This window comes from Oncorhynchus nerka, linkage group LG19 (genome assembly GCF_034236695.1).
Source record: "Oncorhynchus nerka isolate Pitt River linkage group LG19, Oner_Uvic_2.0, whole genome shotgun sequence".
In the NCBI taxonomy this organism is placed as follows: domain Eukaryota; kingdom Metazoa; phylum Chordata; class Actinopteri; order Salmoniformes; family Salmonidae; genus Oncorhynchus; species Oncorhynchus nerka.
The window spans coordinates 48,229,897-48,250,015 of record NC_088414.1 but is presented as its reverse complement, the minus strand read 5'-3'; positions in this window follow the sequence as shown (position 1 = coordinate 48,250,015).

The window sequence follows — 20,119 nt, the reverse complement described above, 5'->3', positions numbered from 1 at the left end:
GACAGTAAAGTACCCAACAACGAATTACATTTCTGCCTGAATCAATAATGCAATTATAAATTATAACGTCTCTCTGTGTGCACAATTTATTTAGGCATTTATTTTTTGTTTCAATAGTTTTGGGTACAATGTTATTCAAGTAAAGACATAGATTTCAAGGTCAAGTTTATGAAGAAGGTGCTACACATCCAGTGTGTCTGGGTCTCTCCAGGCCAATGAGAGTCGAGAGAATTCTTTACGACTTTGGCCACGAGGAAATGGCGGAAGCGGATGTTGAATTTGAGTCTGATGGCACTAGCAGACATGAGAGAAATGGAAAAGAATACTGGAGGGATAAAGGTTGGATAAAGACAGCTAAAATGACAGTGGAAAACAAGTGGGCTAGGCTACCCATACTACCAAACCGTTCAATAGCTAGGCTGTCCATACTACCAAACCATTCAATAGCTAGGCTACCCATACTACCAAACCGTTCAATAGCTAGGCTGTCCATACTACCAAACCATTCAATAGCTAGGCTACCCATACTACCAAACCGTTCAATAGCTAGGCTATCCATATTACCAAACCATTCAATAGCTAGGCTATCCATATTACCAAACCGTTCAATAGCTAGGCTATCCATATTACCAAACCGTTCAATAGCTAGGCTACCCATATTACCAAACCGTTCAATAGCTAGGCTATCCATACTACCAAACCGTTCAATAGCTAGGCTATCCATACTACCAAACCGTTCAATAGCTAGGCTATCCATATTACCAAACCATTCAATAGCTAGGCTACCCATATTACCAAACCGTTCAATAGCTAGGCTATCCATACTACCAAACCATTCAATAGCTAGGCTATCCATACTACCAAACCGTTCAATAGCTAGGCTATCCATACTACCAAACCGTTCAATAGCTAGGCTATCCATACTACCAAACCGTTCAATAGCTAGGCTATCCATTTTACCAAACCGTTCAATAGCTAGGCTATCCATATTACCAAACCATTCAATAGCTAGGCTACCCATATTACAGGAGCTTCATTTTATTCTTTCTATCTCTATTGTGAATTTGCGGAAACTTTGGAGATAACAATAGGTGGCAAAGTCAAATATACAGGTTTCCTTCTGTGTGAGAATGACTAACAACATCAATGGGGGCCCCTGGGCATTTACCCTGCGTGCCCCATCAACATTCGGCCATGACTGCTACAAGTTTACATAGCTGGCTAGGTTAACTACCAATCTAGTTTAGATAGCTGGCTAGGTTAACTACCAATCTAGTTTACATAGCTGGCTAGGTTAACTACCAATCTAGTTTACATAGCTGGCTAGATTAACAGCTAATCTTGTTCACATAGCTGGCTAGGTTAACTACAAATCTAGTTTAGATAGCTGGCTAGATTAACAGCTAATCTAGTTCACATAGCTGGCTAGACTAACAGCTAATCTAGTTTACATAGGTGGCTAGACTAACAGCTAATCTAGTTTACATAGGTGGCTAGACTAACAGCTAATCTAGTTTACATAGGTGGCTAGACTAACAGCTAATCTAGTTTACATAGCTGGCTAGACTAACAGCTAATCTAGTTTACATAGGTGGCTAGACTAACAGCTAATCTAGTTTACATAGGTGGCTAGACTAACAGCTAATCTAGTTTACATAGGTGGCTAGACTAACAGCTAATCTAGTTTACATAGCTGGCTAGACTAACAGCTAATCTAGTTTACATAGGTGGCTAGACTAACAGCTAATCTAGTTTACATAGCTGGCTAGACTAACAGCTAATCTAGTTTACATAGGTGGCTTTACTAACTGCCAATCTAGTTCGTTAGGCGTGTTGTACTGGGACACGTTTTAACACATTCATTTTGTATTGTAGTAGAGCAGCAGCCTGACGAAACACCCACCGGAAAGGAAAATTCCATCAAAAATCTATCTTTTCATTATCTGTTTCATTAGTCCGTTGTTGACAACCAAAATGTTGTGCTTGTCAACAATCAAGATATGTAACTTCAAAAATATAGAAAAATGAAATGTTGTGTTTTTAATTGTTGGCAGCAGCTAATGGGGATTCAGAAAAAATACAAATATAACAGGCAGATTGTGTCCCAAAAGGAACCCTATTCCCTAAAACGTAAAGGGTAGTACACCATAGTGTAAAGCTGATGGTAGTACACCATAGTGTAAAGCTGATGGTAGTACACCATAGTGTAAAGCTGATGGTAGTACACCATAGTATAAAGCTGATGGTATTACACCATAGTGTAAAGCTGATGGTAGTACACCATAGTGTAAAGCTGATGGTAGTACACCATAGTGTAAAGCTGATGGTAGTACACCATAGTGTAAAGCTGATGGTATTACAGGGTAGTGTAAAGCTGATGGTATTATAGGGTAGTGTAAAGCTGATGGTATTACAGGGTAGTGTAAAGCTGATGGTATTACAGGGTAGTGTAAAGCTGATGGTATTACAGGGTAGTATAAAGCTGATGGTATTACAGGGTAGTATAAAGCTGATGGTATTACAGGGTAGTGTAAAGCTGATGGTATTACAGGGTAGTGTAAAGCTGATGGTCTTACAGGGTAGTGTAAAGCTGATGGTATTACAGGGTAGTGTAAAGCTGATGGTATTACAGGGTAGTATAAAGCTGATGGTATTACACCGTAGTATAAAGCTGATGGTATTACACCATAGTATAAAGCTGATGGTATTACACCGTAGTATAAAGCTGATGGTATTACAGGGTAGTGTAAAGCTGATGGTATTACACCATAGTATAAAGCTGATGGTGTTACAGGGTAGTATAAAGCTGATGGTATTACACCATAGTATAAAGCTGATGGTATTACAGGGTAGTATAAAGCTGATGGTATTACAGGGTAGTATAAAGCTGATGGTATTACACCATCGTATAAAGCTGATGGTATTACAGGGTAGTATAAAGCTGATGGTATTACAGGGTAGTGTGAAGCTGATGGTATTACAGGGTAGTATAAAGCTGATGGTATTACAGGGTAGTATAAAGCTGATGGTATTACAGGGTAGTGTAAAGCTGATGGTATTACAGGGTAGTGTAAAGCTGATGGTATTACAGGGTAGTGTAAAGCTGATGGTTTTACACCATAGTATAAAGCTGATGGTATTACACCATAGTATAAAGCTGATGGTATTACAGGGTAGTATAAAGCTGATGGTATAACAGGGTAGTGTAAAGCTGATGGTATTACAGGGTAGTATAAAGCTGATGGTATTACACCGTAGTATAAAGCTGATGGTATTACACCATAGTATAAAGCTGATGGTATTACACCGTAGTATAAAGCTGATGGTATTACAGGGTAGTATAAAGCTGATGATATTACAGGGTAGTGTAAAGCTGATGGTATTACTGGGTAGTGTAAAGCTGATGGTATTACAGGGTAGTGTAAAGCTGATGGTATTACAGGGTAGTGTAAAGCTGATGGTATTACAGGGTAGTATAAAGCTGATGGTATAACAGGGTAGTATAAAGCTGATGGTATTACACCATAGTATAAAGCTGATGGTATTACAGGGTATTGTGAAGCTGATGGTATTACAGGGTAGTATAAAGCTGATGGTGTTACAGGGTAGTATAAAGCTGATGGTATTACAGGGTAGTATAAAGCTGATGGTATTACAGGGTAGTGTAAAGCTGATGGTATTACAGGTAGTGTAAAGCTGATGGTATTACAGGGTAGTGTAAAGCTGATGGTTTTACACCATAGTATAAAGCTGATGGTATTACACCATAGTATAAAGCTGATGGTATTACAGGGTAGTATAAAGCTGATGGTATAACAGGGTAGTGTAAAGCTGATGGTATTACAGGGTAGTATAAAGCTGATGGTATTACACCGTAGTATAAAGCTGATGGTATTACACCATAGTATAAAGCTGATGGTATTACACCGTAGTATAAAGCTGATGGTATTACAGGGTAGTGTAAAGCTGATGGTATTACAGGGTAGTATAAAGCTGATGGTATTACAGGGTAGTATAAAGCTGATGGTATTACAGGGTAGTGTAAAGCTGATGGTATTACAGGGTAGTATAAAGCTGATGGTATTACAGGGTAGTGTGAAGCTGATGGTAATACACCATAGTGTAAAGCTGATGGTATTACAGGGTAGTGTAAAGCTGATGGTATTACAGGGTAGTGTAAAGCTGATGGTAGTACACCATAGTATAAAGCTGATGGTTTACACCATAGTATAAAGCTGATGGTATTACAGGGTAGTGTAAAGCTGATGGTATTACAGGGTAGTGTAAAGCTGATGGTATTACAGGGTAGTGTAAAGCTGATGGTATTACACCATAGTATAAAGCTGATGGTATTACAGGGTAGTATAAAGCTGATGGTATTACAGGGTAGTATAAAGCTGATGGTATTACACCATAGTATAAAGCTGATGGTATTACAGGGTAGTATAAAGCTGATGGTATTACAGGGTAGTGTAAAGCTGATGTTATTACAGGGTTGTGTGAAGCTGATGGTATTACAGGGTAGTATAAAGCTGATGGTATTACAGGGTAGTGTAAAGCTGATGGTATACAGGGTAGTGTAAAGCTGATGGTAATACAGGGTAGTGTAAAGCTGATGGTAGTACACCGTAGTATAAAGCTGATGGTATTACACCATAGTATAAAGCTGATGGTGTCACAGGGTAGTGTGAAGCTGATGGTATTACAGGGTAGTATAAAGCTGATGGTATAACAGGGTAGTGTAAAGCTGATGGTATTACACCGTAGTATAAAGCTGATGGTATTACAGGGTAGTATAAAGCTGATGATATTACAGGGTAGTTTAAAGCTGATGGTATTACTGGGTAGTGTAAAGCTGATGGTATTACAGGGTAGTATAAAGCTGATGGTATTACAGGGTAGTGTAAAGCTGATGGTATTACAGGGTAGTATAAAGCTGATGGTATTACAGGGTAGTATAAAGCTGATGGTATTACAGGGTAGTATAAAGCTGATGGTATTACAGGGTAGTATAAAGCTGATGGTATTACAGGGTAGTATAAAGCTGATGGTATTACAGGGTAGTATAAAGCTGATGGTATTACAGGGTAGTATAAAGCTGATGGTATTACAGGGTAGTATAAAGCTGATGGTATTACAGGGTAGTATAAAGCTGATGGTATTACAGGGTAGTGTAAAGCTGATGGTATTACAGGGTAGTGTAAAGCTGATGGTATTACACCATAGTGTAAAGCTGATGGTATTACAGGTAGTATAAAGCTGATGGTATTACAGGGTAGTATAAAGCTGATGGTATAACAGGGTAGTGTAAAGCTGATGGTATTACAGGGTAGTATAAAGCTGATGGTATTACACCATAGTATAAAGCTGATGGTATTACACCGTAGTATAAAGCTGATGGTATTACAGGGTAGTGTAAAGCTGATGGTATTACAGGGTAGTGTAAAGCTGATGGTATTACACCATAGTATAAAGCTGATGGTATTACAGGGTAGTATAAAGCTGATGGTATTACACCATAGTATAAAGCTGATGGTATTACAGGGTAGTATAAAGCTGATGGTATTACAGGGTAGTGTAAAGCTGATGGTATTACAGGGTAGTATAAAGCTGATGATATTACAGGGTAGTGTAAAGCTGATGGTATTACATGGTAGTGTAAAGCTGATGGTATTACAGGGTAGTGTGAAGCTGAATGGTATTACAGGGTAGTATAAAGCTGATGGTATTACAGGGTAGTATAAAGCTGATGGTATTACACGGTAGTATAAAGCTGATGGTATTACAGGGTAGTGTAAAGCTGATGGTATTACAGGGTAGTGTAAAGCTGATGGTATTACAGGGTAGTGTAAAGCTGATGGTGTTACACCATAGTATAAAGCTGATGGTATTACACCATAGTATAAAGCTGATGGTATTACAGGGTAGTATAAAGCTGATGGTATTACAGGGTAGTATAAAGCTGATGGTATTACAGGGTAGTATAAAGCTGATGGTATTACAGGGTAGTGTAAAGCTGATGGTATTACAGGGTAGTATAAAGCTGATGGTATTACAGGGTAGTATAAAGCTGATGGTATTACAGGGTAGTATATAGCTGATGGTATTACACCATAGTATAAAGCTGATGGTATTACAGGGTAGTGTAAAGCTGATGGTAATACACCATAGTGTAAAGCTGATGGTATTACAGGGTAGTGTAAAGCTGATGGTATTACAGGGTAGTGTAAAGCTGATGGTAGTACACCATAGTATAAAGCTGATGGTTTACACCATAGTATAAAGCTGATGGTATTACAGGGTAGTGTAAAGCTGATGGTATTACAGGGTAGTGTAAAGCTGATGGTATTACAGGGTAGTGGTAAATAGTATAAAGCTGATGGTATTACAGGGTAGTATAAAGCTGATGGTATTACAGGGTAGTATAAAGCTGATGGTATTACACCATAGTATAAAGCTGATGGTATTACAGGGTAGTATAAAGCTGATGGTATTACAGGGTAGTGTAAAGCTGATGGTATTACAGGGTAGTGTAAAGCTGATGGTATTACAGGGTAGTGTAAAGCTGATGGTATTACAGGGTAGTATAAAGCTGATGGTATTACACCATAGTATAAAGCTGATGGTATTACAGGGTAGTATAAAGCTGATGGTATTACAGGGTAGTGTAAAGCTGATGGTATTACAGGGTAGTGTAAAGCTGATGGTATTACACCATAGGTATAACAGGGTAGTGTAAAGCTGATGGTATTACAGGGTAGTATAAAGCTGATGGTATTACACCATAGTATAAAGCTGATGGTATTACACCGTAGTATAAAGCTGATGGTATTACAGGGTAGTGTAAAGCTGATGGTATTACACCATAGTATAAAGCTGATGGTAGTAGTAAAGCTGATGGTATTACAGGGTAGTGTAAAGCTGATGGTATTACAGGGTAGTATAAAGCTAATGGTATTACAGGGTAGTATAAAGCTGATGGTATTACAGGGTAGTATATAGCTGATGGTATTACACCATAGTATAAAGCTGATGGTATTACAGGGTAGTGTAAAGCTGATGGTATTACACCATAGTGTAAAGCTGATGGTATTACAGGGTAGTATAAAGCTGATGGTATTACAGGGTAGTATAAAGCTGATGGTATTACACCATAGTATAAAGCTGATGGTATTACAGGGTAGTATAAAGCTGATGGTATTACAGGGTAGTGTAAAGCTGATGGTATTACAGGGTAGTATAAAGCTGATGGTATTACAGGGTAGTATAAAGCTGATGGTATTACAGGGTAGTATATAGCTGATGGTATTACACCATAGTATAAAGCTGATGGTATTACAGGGTAGTGTAAAGCTGATGGTATTACAGGGTAGTGTAAAGCTGATGGTATTACAGGGTAGTGTAAAGCTGATGGTATTACAGGGTAGTGTAAAGCTGATGGTAGTACACCGTAGTATAAAGCTGATGGTATTACACCATAGTATAAAGCTGATGGTATCACAGGGTAGTGTGAAGCTGATGGTATTACAGGGTAGTATAAAGCTGATGGTATTACAGGGTAGTGTAAAGCTGATGGTATTACAGGGTAGTATAAAGCTGATGGTATTACACTGTAGTATAAATCTGATGGTATTACACCATAGTATAAAGCTGATGGTATTACACCGTAGTATAAAGCTGATGGTATTACAGGGTAGTGTAAAGCTGATGGTATTACACCATAGTATAAAGCTGATGGTATTACAGGGTAGTGTAAAGCTGATGGTATTACACCATAGTGTAAAGCTGATGGTATTACAGGGTAGTGTAAAGCTGATGGTATTACAGGGTAGTGTAAAGCTGATGGTAGTACACCATAGTATAAAGCTGATGGTTTACACCATAGTATAAAGCTGATGGTATTACAGGGTAGTGTAAAGCTGATGGTATTACAGGGTAGTGTAAAGCTGATGGTATTACAGGGTAGTGTAAAGCTGATGGTATTACACCATAGTATAAAGCTGATGGTATTACAGGGTAGTATAAAGCTGATGGTATTACAGGGTAGTATAAAGCTGATGGTATTACACCATAGTATAAAGCTGATGGTATTACAGGGTAGTATAAAGCTGATGGTATTACAGGGTAGTGTAAAGCTGATGGTATTACAGGGTAGTGTAAAGCTGATGGTATTACAGGGTAGTGTGAAGCTGATGGTATTACAGGGTAGTATAAAGCTGATGGTATTACAGGGTAGTGTAAAGCTGATGGTATACAGGGTAGTGTAAAGCTGATGGTATTACAGGGTAGTGTAAAGCTGATGGTATTACACCATAGTATAAAGCTGATGGTATTACAGGGTATTGTGAAGCTGATGGTATTACAGGGTAGTATAAAGCTGATGGTATACAGGGTAGTATAAAGCTGATGGTATTACAGGGTAGTATAAAGCTGATGGTATTACAGGGTAGTGTAAAGCTGATGGTATTACAGGTATTACAGGGTAGTATAAAGCTGATGGTATTACAGGGTAGTGTAAAGCTGATGGTTTTACACCATAGTATAAAGCTGATGGTATTACACCATAGTATAAAGCTGATGGTATTACAGGGTAGTATAAAGCTGATGGTATAACAGGGTAGTGTAAAGCTGATGGTATTACAGGGTAGTATAAAGCTGATGGTATTACACCGTAGTATAAAGCTGATGGTATTACACCATAGTATAAAGCTGATGGTATTACACCGTAGTATAAAGCTGATGGTATTACAGGGTAGTGTAAAGCTGATGGTATCACAGGGTAGTGTGAAGCTGATGGTATTACAGGGTAGTATAAAGCTGATGGTATTACAGGGTAGTGTAAAGCTGATGGTATTACAGGGTAGTATAAAGCTGATGGTATTACAGGGTAGTGTGAAGCTGATGGTATACACCATAGTGTAAAGCTGATGGTATTACAGGGTAGTGTAAAGCTGATGGTATTACAGGGTAGTGTAAAGCTGATGGTAGTACACCATAGTATAAAGCTGATGGTTTACACCATAGTATAAAGCTGATGGTATTACAGGGTAGTGTAAAGCTGATGGTATTACAGGGTAGTGTAAAGCTGATGGTATTACAGGGTAGTGTAAAGCTGATGGTATTACACCATAGTATAAAGCTGATGGTATTACAGGGTAGTATAAAGCTGATGGTATTACAGGGTAGTATAAAGCTGATGGTATTACACCATAGTATAAAGCTGATGGTATTACAGGGTAGTATAAAGCTGATGGTATTACACCATAGTATAAAGCTGATGGTATTACAGGGTAGTATAAAGCTGATGGTATTACACCATAGTATAAAGCTGATGGTATTACACCATAGTATAAAGCTGATGGTATTTCACCATAGTATAAAGCTGATGGTATTACAGGGTAGTATAAAGCTGATGGTATTACACCATAGTATAAAGCTGATGGTATTACAGGGTAGTATAAAGCTGATGGTATTACAGGGTAGTGTAAAGCTGATGGTATTACAGGGTAGTGTAAAGCTGATGGTATTACAGGGTAGTATAAAGCTGATGGTATTACAGGGTAGTATAAAGCTGATGGTATTACAGGGTAGTGTAAAGCTGATGGTATTACAGGGTAGTGTAAAGCTGATGGTAGTACACCGGTAGTATAAAGCTGATGGTATTACACCATAGTATAAAGCTGATGGTATTACACAGGGTAGTATAAAGCTGATGGTATTACAGGGTAGTATAAAGCTGATGGTATAACAGGGTAGTGTAAAGCTGATGGTATTACACCGTAGTATAAAGCTGATGGTATTACAGGGTAGTATAAAGCTGATGATATTACAGGGTAGTTAAAGCTGATGGTATTACTGGGTAGTGTAAAGCTGATGGTATTACAGGGTAGTGTAAAGCTGATGGTATTACAGGGTAGTGTAAAGCTGATGGTATTACAGGGTAGTATAAAGCTGATGGTATTACAGGGTAGTATAAAGCTGATGGTATTACACCATAGTATAAAGCTGATGGTATTACAGGGTAGTATAAAGCTGATGGTATTACAGGGTAGTGTAAAGCTGATGGTATTACAGGGTAGTATAAAGCTGATGGTGTTACAGGGTAGTATAAAGCTGATGGTATTACATGGTAGTATAAAGCTGATGGTATTACAGGGTAGTGTAAAGCTGATGGTATTACAGGTAGTGTAAAGCTGATGGTATTACAGGGTAGTGTAAAGCTGATGGTATTACACCATAGTATAAAGCTGATGGTATTACAGGGTAGTATAAAGCTGATGGTATTACAGGGTAGTATAAAGCTGATGGTATTACAGGGTAGTGTAAAGCTGATGGTATTACAGGGTAGTATAAAGCTGATGGTATTACACCATAGTATAAAGCTGATGGTATTACACCATAGTATAAAGCTGATGGTATTACACCGTAGTATAAAGCTGATGGTATTACAGGGTAGTGTAAAGCTGATGGTATTACACCATAGTATAAAGCTGATGGTATTACAGGGTAGTATAAAGCTGATGGTATTACACCATAGTATAAAGCTGATGGTATTACAGGGTAGTATAAAGCTGATGGTATTACAGGGTAGTATAAAGCTGATGGTATTACAGGGTAGTATAAAGCTGATGGTATTACAGGGTAGTATAAAGCTGATGGTATTACAGGGTAGTGTAAAGCTGATGGTATTACAGGGTAGTGTAAAGCTGATGGTATTACAGGGTAGTATAAAGCTGATGGTATTACAGGGTAGTATAAAGCTGATGGTATTACAGGGTAGTATAAAGCTGATGGTATTACAGGGTAGTGTAAAGCTGATGGTATTACAGGGTAGTGTAAAGCTGATGGTATTACAGGGTAGTGTAAAGCTGATGGTATTACACCATAGTATAAAGCTGATGGTATTACACCATAGTATAAAGCTGATGGTATTACAGGGTAGTATAAAGCTGATGGTATTACAGGGTAGTATAAAGCTGATGGTATTACAGGGTAGTATAAAGCTGATGGTATTACAGGGTAGTGTAAAGCTGATGGTATTACAGGGTAGTATAAAGCTGATGGTATTACAGGGTAGTATAAAGCTGATGGTATTACAGGGTAGTATATAGCTGATGGTATTACACCATAGTATAAAGCTGATGGTATTACAGGGTAGTGTAAAGCTGATGGTAATACACCATAGTGTAAAGCTGATGGTATTACAGGGTAGTGTAAAGCTGATGGTATTACAGGGTAGTGTAAAGCTGATGGTATTACACCATAGTATAAAGCTGATGGTATTACACCATAGTATAAAGCTGATGGTATTACAGGGTAGTGTAAAGCTGATGGTATTACAGGGTAGTGTAAAGCTGATGGTATTACACCATAGTATAAAGCTGATGGTATTACAGGGTAGTATAAAGCTGATGGTATTACAGGGTAGTATAAAGCTGATTTACACCATATTACACCATAGTATAAAGCTGATGGTATTACAGGGTAGTGTAAAGCTGATGGTATTACAGGGTAGTGTAAAGCTGATGGTATTACAGGGTAGTGTAAAGCTGATGGTATTACAGGGTAGTATAAAGCTGATGGTATTACAGGGTAGTATAAAGCTGATGGTATTACACCATAGTATAAAGCTGATGGTATTACAGGGTAGTATAAAGCTGATGGTATTACAGGGTAGGTAGCTGATGGTAAAGCTGATGGTATTACAGGGTAGTATAAAGCTGATGGTATTACAGGGTAGTGTAAAGCTGATGGTATTACAGGGTAGTATAAAGCTGATGGTATTACACCATAGTATAAAGCTGATGGTATTACAGGGTAGTATAAAGCTGATGGTATTACAGGGTAGTATAAAGCTGATGGTATTACAGGGTAGTATAAAGCTGATGGTATTACAGGGTAGTATAAAGCTGATGGTATTAAGTATAAAGCTGATGGTATTACAGGGTAGTATAAAGCTGATGGTATTACATGGTAGTGTAAAGCTGATGGTATTACAGGGTAGTGTAAAGCTGATGGTATTACAGGGTAGTATAAAGCTGATGGTATTACAGGGTAGTATAAAGCTGATGGTATTACACCATAGTATAAAGCTGATGGTATTACAGGGTAGTATAAAGCTGATGGTATTACACCATAGTATAAAGCTGATGGTATTACAGGGTAGTGTAAAGCTGATGGTATTACAGGGTAGTGTAAAGCTGATGGTATTACAGGGTAGTATAAAGCTGATGGTATTACACCATAGTATAAAGCTGATGGTATTACAGGGTAGTATAAAGCTGATGGTATTACAGGGTAGTATAAAGCTGATGGTATTACAGGGTAGTGTAAAGCTGATGGTATTACAGGGTAGTGTAAAGCTGATGGTATTACACCATAGTATAAAGCTGATGGTATTACACCATAGTATAAAGCTGATGGTATTACAGGGTAGTATAAAGCTGATGGTATTACAGGGTAGTATAAAGCTGATGGTATTACACCATAGTATAAAGCTGATGGTATTACAGGGTAGTGTAAAGCTGATGGTAATACACCATAGTGTAAAGCTGATGGTATTACAGGGTAGTGTAAAGCTGATGGTATTACAGGGTAGTGTAAAGCTGATGGTAGTACACCATAGTATAAAGCTGATGGTTTACACCATAGTATAAAGCTGATGGTATTACAGGGTAGTGTAAAGCTGATGGTATTACAGGGTAGTGTAAAGCTGATGGTATTACAGGGTAGTGTAAAGCTGATGGTATTACACCATAGTATAAAGCTGATGGTATTACAGGGTAGTATAAAGCTGATGGTATTACAGGGTAGTATAAAGCTGATGGTATTACACCATAGTATAAAGCTGATGGTATTACAGGGTAGTATAAAGCTGATGGTATTACAGGGTAGTGTAAAGCTGATGGTATTACAGGGTAGTGTAAAGCTGATGGTATTACAGGGTAGTGTAAAGCTGATGGTATTACAGGGTAGTATAAAGCTGATGGTATTACAGGGTAGTGTAAAGCTGATGGTATACAGGGTAGTGTAAAGCTGATGGTATTACAGGGTAGTGTAAAGCTGATGGTAGTACACCGTAGTATAAAGCTGATGGTATTACACCATAGTATAAAGCTGATGGTATCACAGGGTAGTGTGAAGCTGATGGTATTACAGGGTAGTATAAAGCTGATGGTATAACAGGGTAGTGTAAAGCTGATGGTATTACAGGGTAGTATAAAGCTGATGGTATTACACCGTAGTATAAAGCTGATGGTATTACACCATAGTATAAAGCTGATGGTATTACACCGTAGTATAAAGCTGATGGTATTACAGGGTAGTATAAAGCTGATGGTATTACAGCATAGTATAAAGCTGATGGTATTACAGGGTAGTATAAAGCTGATGGTATTACAGGGTAGTATAAAGCTGATGGTATTACACCATAGTATAAAGCTGATGGTATTACACCATAGTATAAAGCTGATGGTATTACAGGGTAGTATAAAGCTGATGGTATTACAGGGTAGTATAAAGCTGATGGTATTACAGGGTAGTATAAAGCTGATGGTATTACAGGGTAGTAAAGCTGATGGTATTACAGGGTAGTATAAAGCTGATGGTATTACACCATAGTATAAAGCTGATGGTATTACAGGGTAGTATAAAGCTGATGGTATTACAGGGTAGTGTAAAGCTGATGGTATTACAGGGTAGTATAAAGCTAATGGTATTACAGGGTAGTATAAAGCTGATGGTATTACAGGGTAGTATATAGCTGATGGTATTACACCATAGTATAAAGCTGATGGTATTACAGGGTAGTATAAAGCTAATGGTATTACAGGGTAGTATAAAGCTGATGGTATTACAGGGTAGTATATAGCTGATGGTATTACACCATAGTATAAAGCTGATGGTATTACAGGGTAGTGTAAAGCTGATGGTATTACACCATAGTATAAAGCTGATGGTATTACAGGGTAGTGTAAAGCTGATGGTATTACAGGGTAGTATAAAGCTGATGGTATTACACCATAGTATAAAGCTGATGGTATTACAGGGTAGTATAAAGCTGATGGTATTACAGGGTAGTGTAAAGCTGATGGTATTACAGGGTAGTGTAAAGCTGATGGTATTACAGGGTAGTGTAAAGCTGATGGTATTACACCATAGTATAAAGCTGATGGTATTACAGGGTAGTATAAAGCTGATGGTATTACAGGGTAGTATAAAGCTGATGGTATTACACCATAGTATAAAGCTGATGGTATTACAGGGTAGTATAAAGCTGATGGTATTACAGGGTAGTGTAAAGCTGATGGTATTACAGGGTAGTGTAAAGCTGATGGTATTACAGGGTAGTGTAAAGCTGATGGTATTACAGGGTAGTATAAAGCTGATGGTATTACAGGGTAGTGTAAAGCTGATGGTATACAGGGTAGTGTAAAGCTGATGGTAATACAGGGTAGTGTAAAGCTGATGGTAGTACACCGTAGTATAAAGCTGATGGTATTACACCATAGTATAAAGCTGATGGTATCACAGGGTAGTGTGAAGCTGATGGTATTACAGGGTAGTATAAAGCTGATGGTATTACAGGGTAGTGTAAAGCTGATGGTATTACAGGGTAGTATAAAGCTGATGGTATTACACCGTAGTATAAAGCTGATGGTATTACACCATAGTATAAAGCTGATGGTATTACACCGTAGTATAAAGCTGATGGTATTACAGGGTAGTATAAAGCTTATGGTATTACAGGGTAGTATATAGCTGATGGTATTACACCATAGTATAAAGCTGATGGTATTACAGGGTAGTGTAAAGCTGATGGTAATACACCATAGTGTAAAGCTGATGGTATTACAGGGTAGTGTAAAGCTGATGGTATTACAGGGTAGTGTAAAGCTGATGGTATTACAGGGTAGTATAAAGCTGATGGTATTACAGGGTAGTATAAAGCTGATGGTATTACATGGTAGTGTAAAGCTGATGGTATTACAGGGTAGTGTAAAGCTGATGGTATTACAGGGTAGTGTAAAGCTGATGGTATTACAGGGTAGTGTAAAGCTGATGGTATTACACCATAGTATAAAGCTGATGGTATTACAGGGTAGTATAAAGCTGATGGTATTACAGGGTAGTATAAAGCTGATGGTATTACAGGGTAGTATAAAGCTGATGGTATTACAGGGTAGTATAAAGCTGATGGTATTACAGGGTAGTGTAAAGCTGATGGTATTACAGGGTAGTATAAAGCTGATGGTATTACAGGGTAGTATAAAGCTGATGGTATTACAGGGTAGTATAAAGCTGATGGTATTACAGGGTAGTATAAAGCTGATGGTATTACAGGGTAGTGTAAAGCTGATGGTATTACAGGGTAGTATAAAGCTGATGGTATTACACCATAGTGTAAAGCTGATGGTATTACAGGGTAGTGTAAAGCTGATGGTATTACAGGGTAGTATAAAGCTGATGGTATTACACCATAGTATAAAGCTGATGGTATTACAGGGTAGTATAAAGCTGATGGTATTACACCATAGTATAAAGCTGATGGTATTACAGGGTAGTATAAAGCTGATGGTATTACAGGGTAGTATAAAGCTGATGGTAGTACACCATAGTATAAAGCTGATGGTATTACACCATAGTATAAAGCTGATGGTATTACAGGGTAGTATAAAGCTGATGGTATTACAGGGTAGTATAAAGCTGATGGTATTACAGGGTAGTATAAAGCTGATGGTATTACACCATAGTATAAAGCTGATGGTATTACAGGGTAGTATAAAGCTGATGGTATTACAGGGTAGTGTAAAGCTGATGGTATTACAGGGTAGTATAAAGCTGATGGTATTACAGGGTAGTATAAAGCTGATGGTATTACACCATAGTATAAAGCTGATGGTATTACAGGGTAGTATAAAGCTGATGGTATTACAGGGTAGTATAAAGCTGATGGTAGTACAGGGTAGTATAAAGCTGATGGTATTACAGGGTAGTGTAAAGCTGATGGTATTACAGGGTAGTGTAAAGCTGATGGTATTACAGGGTAGTGTAAAGCTGATGGTATTACACCATAGTATAAACTGATGGTATTACAGGGTAGTATAAAGCTGATGGTATTACAGGGTAGTATAAAGCTGATGGTATTACAGGGTAGTATAAAGCTGATGGTATTACAGGGTAGTATAAAGCTGATGGTATTACAGGGTAGTATAAAGCTGATGGTATTACACCATAGTATAAAGCTGATGGTATTACAGGGTAGTGTAAAGCTGATGGTATTACAGGGTAGTGTAAAGCTGATGGTATTACAGGGTAGTATAAAGCTGATGGTATTACAGGGTAGTATAAAGCTGATGGTATTACACCATAGTATAAAGCTGATGGTATTACAGGGTAGTATAAAGCTGATGGTATTACAGGGTAGTATAAAGCTGATAAAGTATGGTACAGGGTAGTGTAAAGCTGATGGTATTACAGGGTAGTGTAAAGCTGATGGTATTACAGGGTAGTGTAAAGCTGATGGTATTACAGGGTAGTATAAAGCTGATGGTATTACACCATAGTATAAAGCTGATGGTATTACAGGGTAGTAAAAGCTGATGGTATTACAGGGTAGTATAAAGCTGATGGTATTACAGGGTAGTATAAAGCTGATGGTATTACAGGGTAGTATAAAGCTGATGGTATTACAGGGTAGTGTAAAGCTGATGGTATTACAGGGTAGTATAAAGCTGATGGTATTACAGGGTAGTATAAAGCTGATGGTATTACAGGGTAGTGTAAAGCTGATGGTATTACAGGGTAGTGTAAAGCTGATGGTATACAGGGTAGTGTAAAGCTGATGGTATTACAGGGTAGTGTAAAGCTGATGGTATCACAGGGTAGTGTGAAGCTGATGGTATTACAGGGTAGTATAAAGCTGATGGTATAACAGGGTAGTGTAAAGCTGATGGTATTACAGGGTAGTATAAAGCTGATGGTATTACACCGTAGTATAAAGCTGATGGTATTACACCATAGTATAAAGCTGATGGTATTACAGGGTAGTATAAAGCTGATGGTATTACAGGGTAGTATAAAGCTGATGGTATTACAGGGTAGTGTAAAGCTGATGGTATTACACCATAGTATAAAGCTGATGGTATTACACCATAGTATAAAGCTGATGGTATTACACCATAGTATAAAGCTGATGGTATTACAGGGTGGTATTACAGTGTAAAGCTGATGGTATTACAGGGTAGTGTAAAGCTGATGGTATTACAGGGTAGTATAAAGCTGATGGTATTACACCATAGTATAAAGCTGATGGTATTACAGGGTAGTATAAAGCTGATGGTATTACAGGGTAGTGTAAAGCTGATGGTATTACAGGGTAGTGTAAAGCTGATGGTATTACAGGGTAGTATAAAGCTGATGGTATTACAGGGTAGTATAAAGCTGATGGTATTACACCATAGTATAAAGCTGATGGTATTACAGGGTAGTATAAAGCTGATGGTATTACAGGGTAGTATAAAGCTGATGGTATTACAGGGTAGTGTAAAGCTGATGGTATTACAGGGTAGTGTAAAGCTGATGGTATTACACCATAGTATAAAGCTGATGGTATTACAGGGTAGTATAAAGCTGATGGTATTACAGGGTAGTATAAAGCTGATGGTATTACAGGGTAGTATAAAGCTGATGGTATTACAGGGTAGTAAAGCTGATGGTATTACAGGGTAGTGTAAAGCTGATGGTATTACACCATAGTGTAAAGCTGCTGATGGTATTACAGGGTAGTGTAAAGCTGATGGTATTACAGGGTAGTATAAAGCTGATGGTATTACAGGGTAGTATAAAGCTGATGGTATTACAGGGTAGTATAAAGCTGATGGTATTACAGGGTAGTATAAAGCTGATGGTATTACAGGGTAGTATAAAGCTGATGGTATTACAGGGTAGTATAAAGCTGATGGTATTACAGGGTAGTGTAAAGCTGATGGTATTACACCATAGTATAAAGCTGATGGTATTACAGGGTAGTGGCTGATGGTATTACAGGGTACAGGGTAGTGTAAAGCTGATGGTATTACACCAGGGTAGTATAAAGCTGATGGTATTACAGGGTAGTATAAAGCTGATGGTATTACAGGGTAGTATAAAGCTGATGGTATTACAGGGTAGTATAAAGCTGATGGTATTACAGGGTAGTGTAAAGCTGATGGTATTACACCATAGTATAAAGCTGATGGTATTACACCATAGTATAAAGCTGATGGTATTACAGGGTAGTGTAAAGCTGATGGTATTACAGGGTAGTATAAAGCTGATGGTATTACAGGGTAGTGTAAAGCTGATGGTATTACACCATAGTATAAAGCTGATGGTATTACAGGGTAGTGTAAAGCTGATGGTATTACAGGGTAGTATAAAGCTGATGGTATTACACCATAGTATAAAGCTGATGGTATTACAGGGTAGTATAAAGCTGATGGTATTACAGGGTAGTGTAAAGCTGATGGTATTACAGGGTAGTATAAAGCTGATGGTATTACACCATAGTATAAAGCTGATGGTATTACAGGGTAGTGTAAAGCTGATGGTATTACACCATAGTATAAAGCTGATGGTATTACAGGGTAGTGTAAAGCTGATGGTATTACAGGGTAGTGTAAAGCTGATGGTATTACACCATAGTATTATGCTGATGGTATTACACCATAGTATAAAGCTGATGGTATTACACCATAGTATAAAGCTGATGGTATTACACCATAGTATAAAGCTGATAAAGCTGATGGTATTACAGGGTAGTATAAAGCTGATGGTATTACAGGGTAGTGTAAAGCTGATGGTATTACACCATAGTGTAAAGCTGATGGTATTACAGGGTAGTGTAAAGCTGATGGTATTACAGGGTAGTATAAAGCTGATGGTATTACACCATAGTATAAAGCTGATGGTATTACAGGGTAGTATAAAGCTGATGGTATTACAGGGTAGTGTAAAGCTGATGGTATTACAGGGTAGTGTAAAGCTGATGGTATTACAGGGTAGTGTAAAGCTGATGGTATTACAGGGTAGTGTAAAGCTGATGGTATTACAGGGTAGTATAAAGCTGATGGTATTACAGGGTAGTATAAAGCTGATGGTATTACAGGGTAGTATAAAGCTGATGGTATTACAGGGTAGTATAAAGCTGATGGTATTACAGGGTAGTGTAAAGCTGATGGTATTACAGGGTAGTATAAAGCTGATGGTATTACAGGGTAGTGTAAAGCTGATGGTATTACAGGGTAGTATAAAGCTGATGGTATTACAGGGTAGTATAAAGCTGATGGTATTACAGGGTAGTATAAAGCTGATGGTATTACAGGGTAGTATAAAGCTGATGGTATTACAGGGTAGTATAAAGCTGATGGTATTACACCATAGTATAAAGCTGATGGTATTACAGGGTAGTATAAAGCTGATGGTATTACAGGGTAGTGTAAAGCTGATGGTATTACAGGGTAGTATAAAGCTGATGGTATTACAGGGTAGTATAAAGCTGATGGTATTACAGGGTAGTATAAAGCTGATGGTATTACAGGGTAGTATAAAGCTGATGGTATTACACCATAGTATAAAGCTGATGGTATTACAGGGTAGTATAAAGCTGATGGTATTACACCATAGTATAAAGCTGATGGTATTACAGGGTAGTATAAAGCTGATGGTATTACAGGGTAGTATAAAGCTGATGGTATTACACCATAGTATAAAGCTGATGGTATTACTGATGGTATTACAGGGTAGTATAAAGCTGATGGTATTACACCATAGTATAAAGCTGATGGTATTACAGGGTAGTGTAAAGCTGATGGTATTACAGGGTAGTATAAAGCTGATGGTATTACAGGGTAGTATAAAGCTGATGGTATTACAGGGTAGTGTAAAGCTGATGGTATTACAGGGTAGTGTAAAGCTGATGGTATTACAGGGTAGTGTAAAGCTGATGGTATTACAGGGTAGTGTAAAGCTGATGGTATTACAGGGTAGTAAAGCTGATGGTATTACAGGGTAGTGTAAAGCTGATGGTATTACAGGGTAGTATAAAGCTGATGGTATTACAGGGTAGTATAAAGCTGAT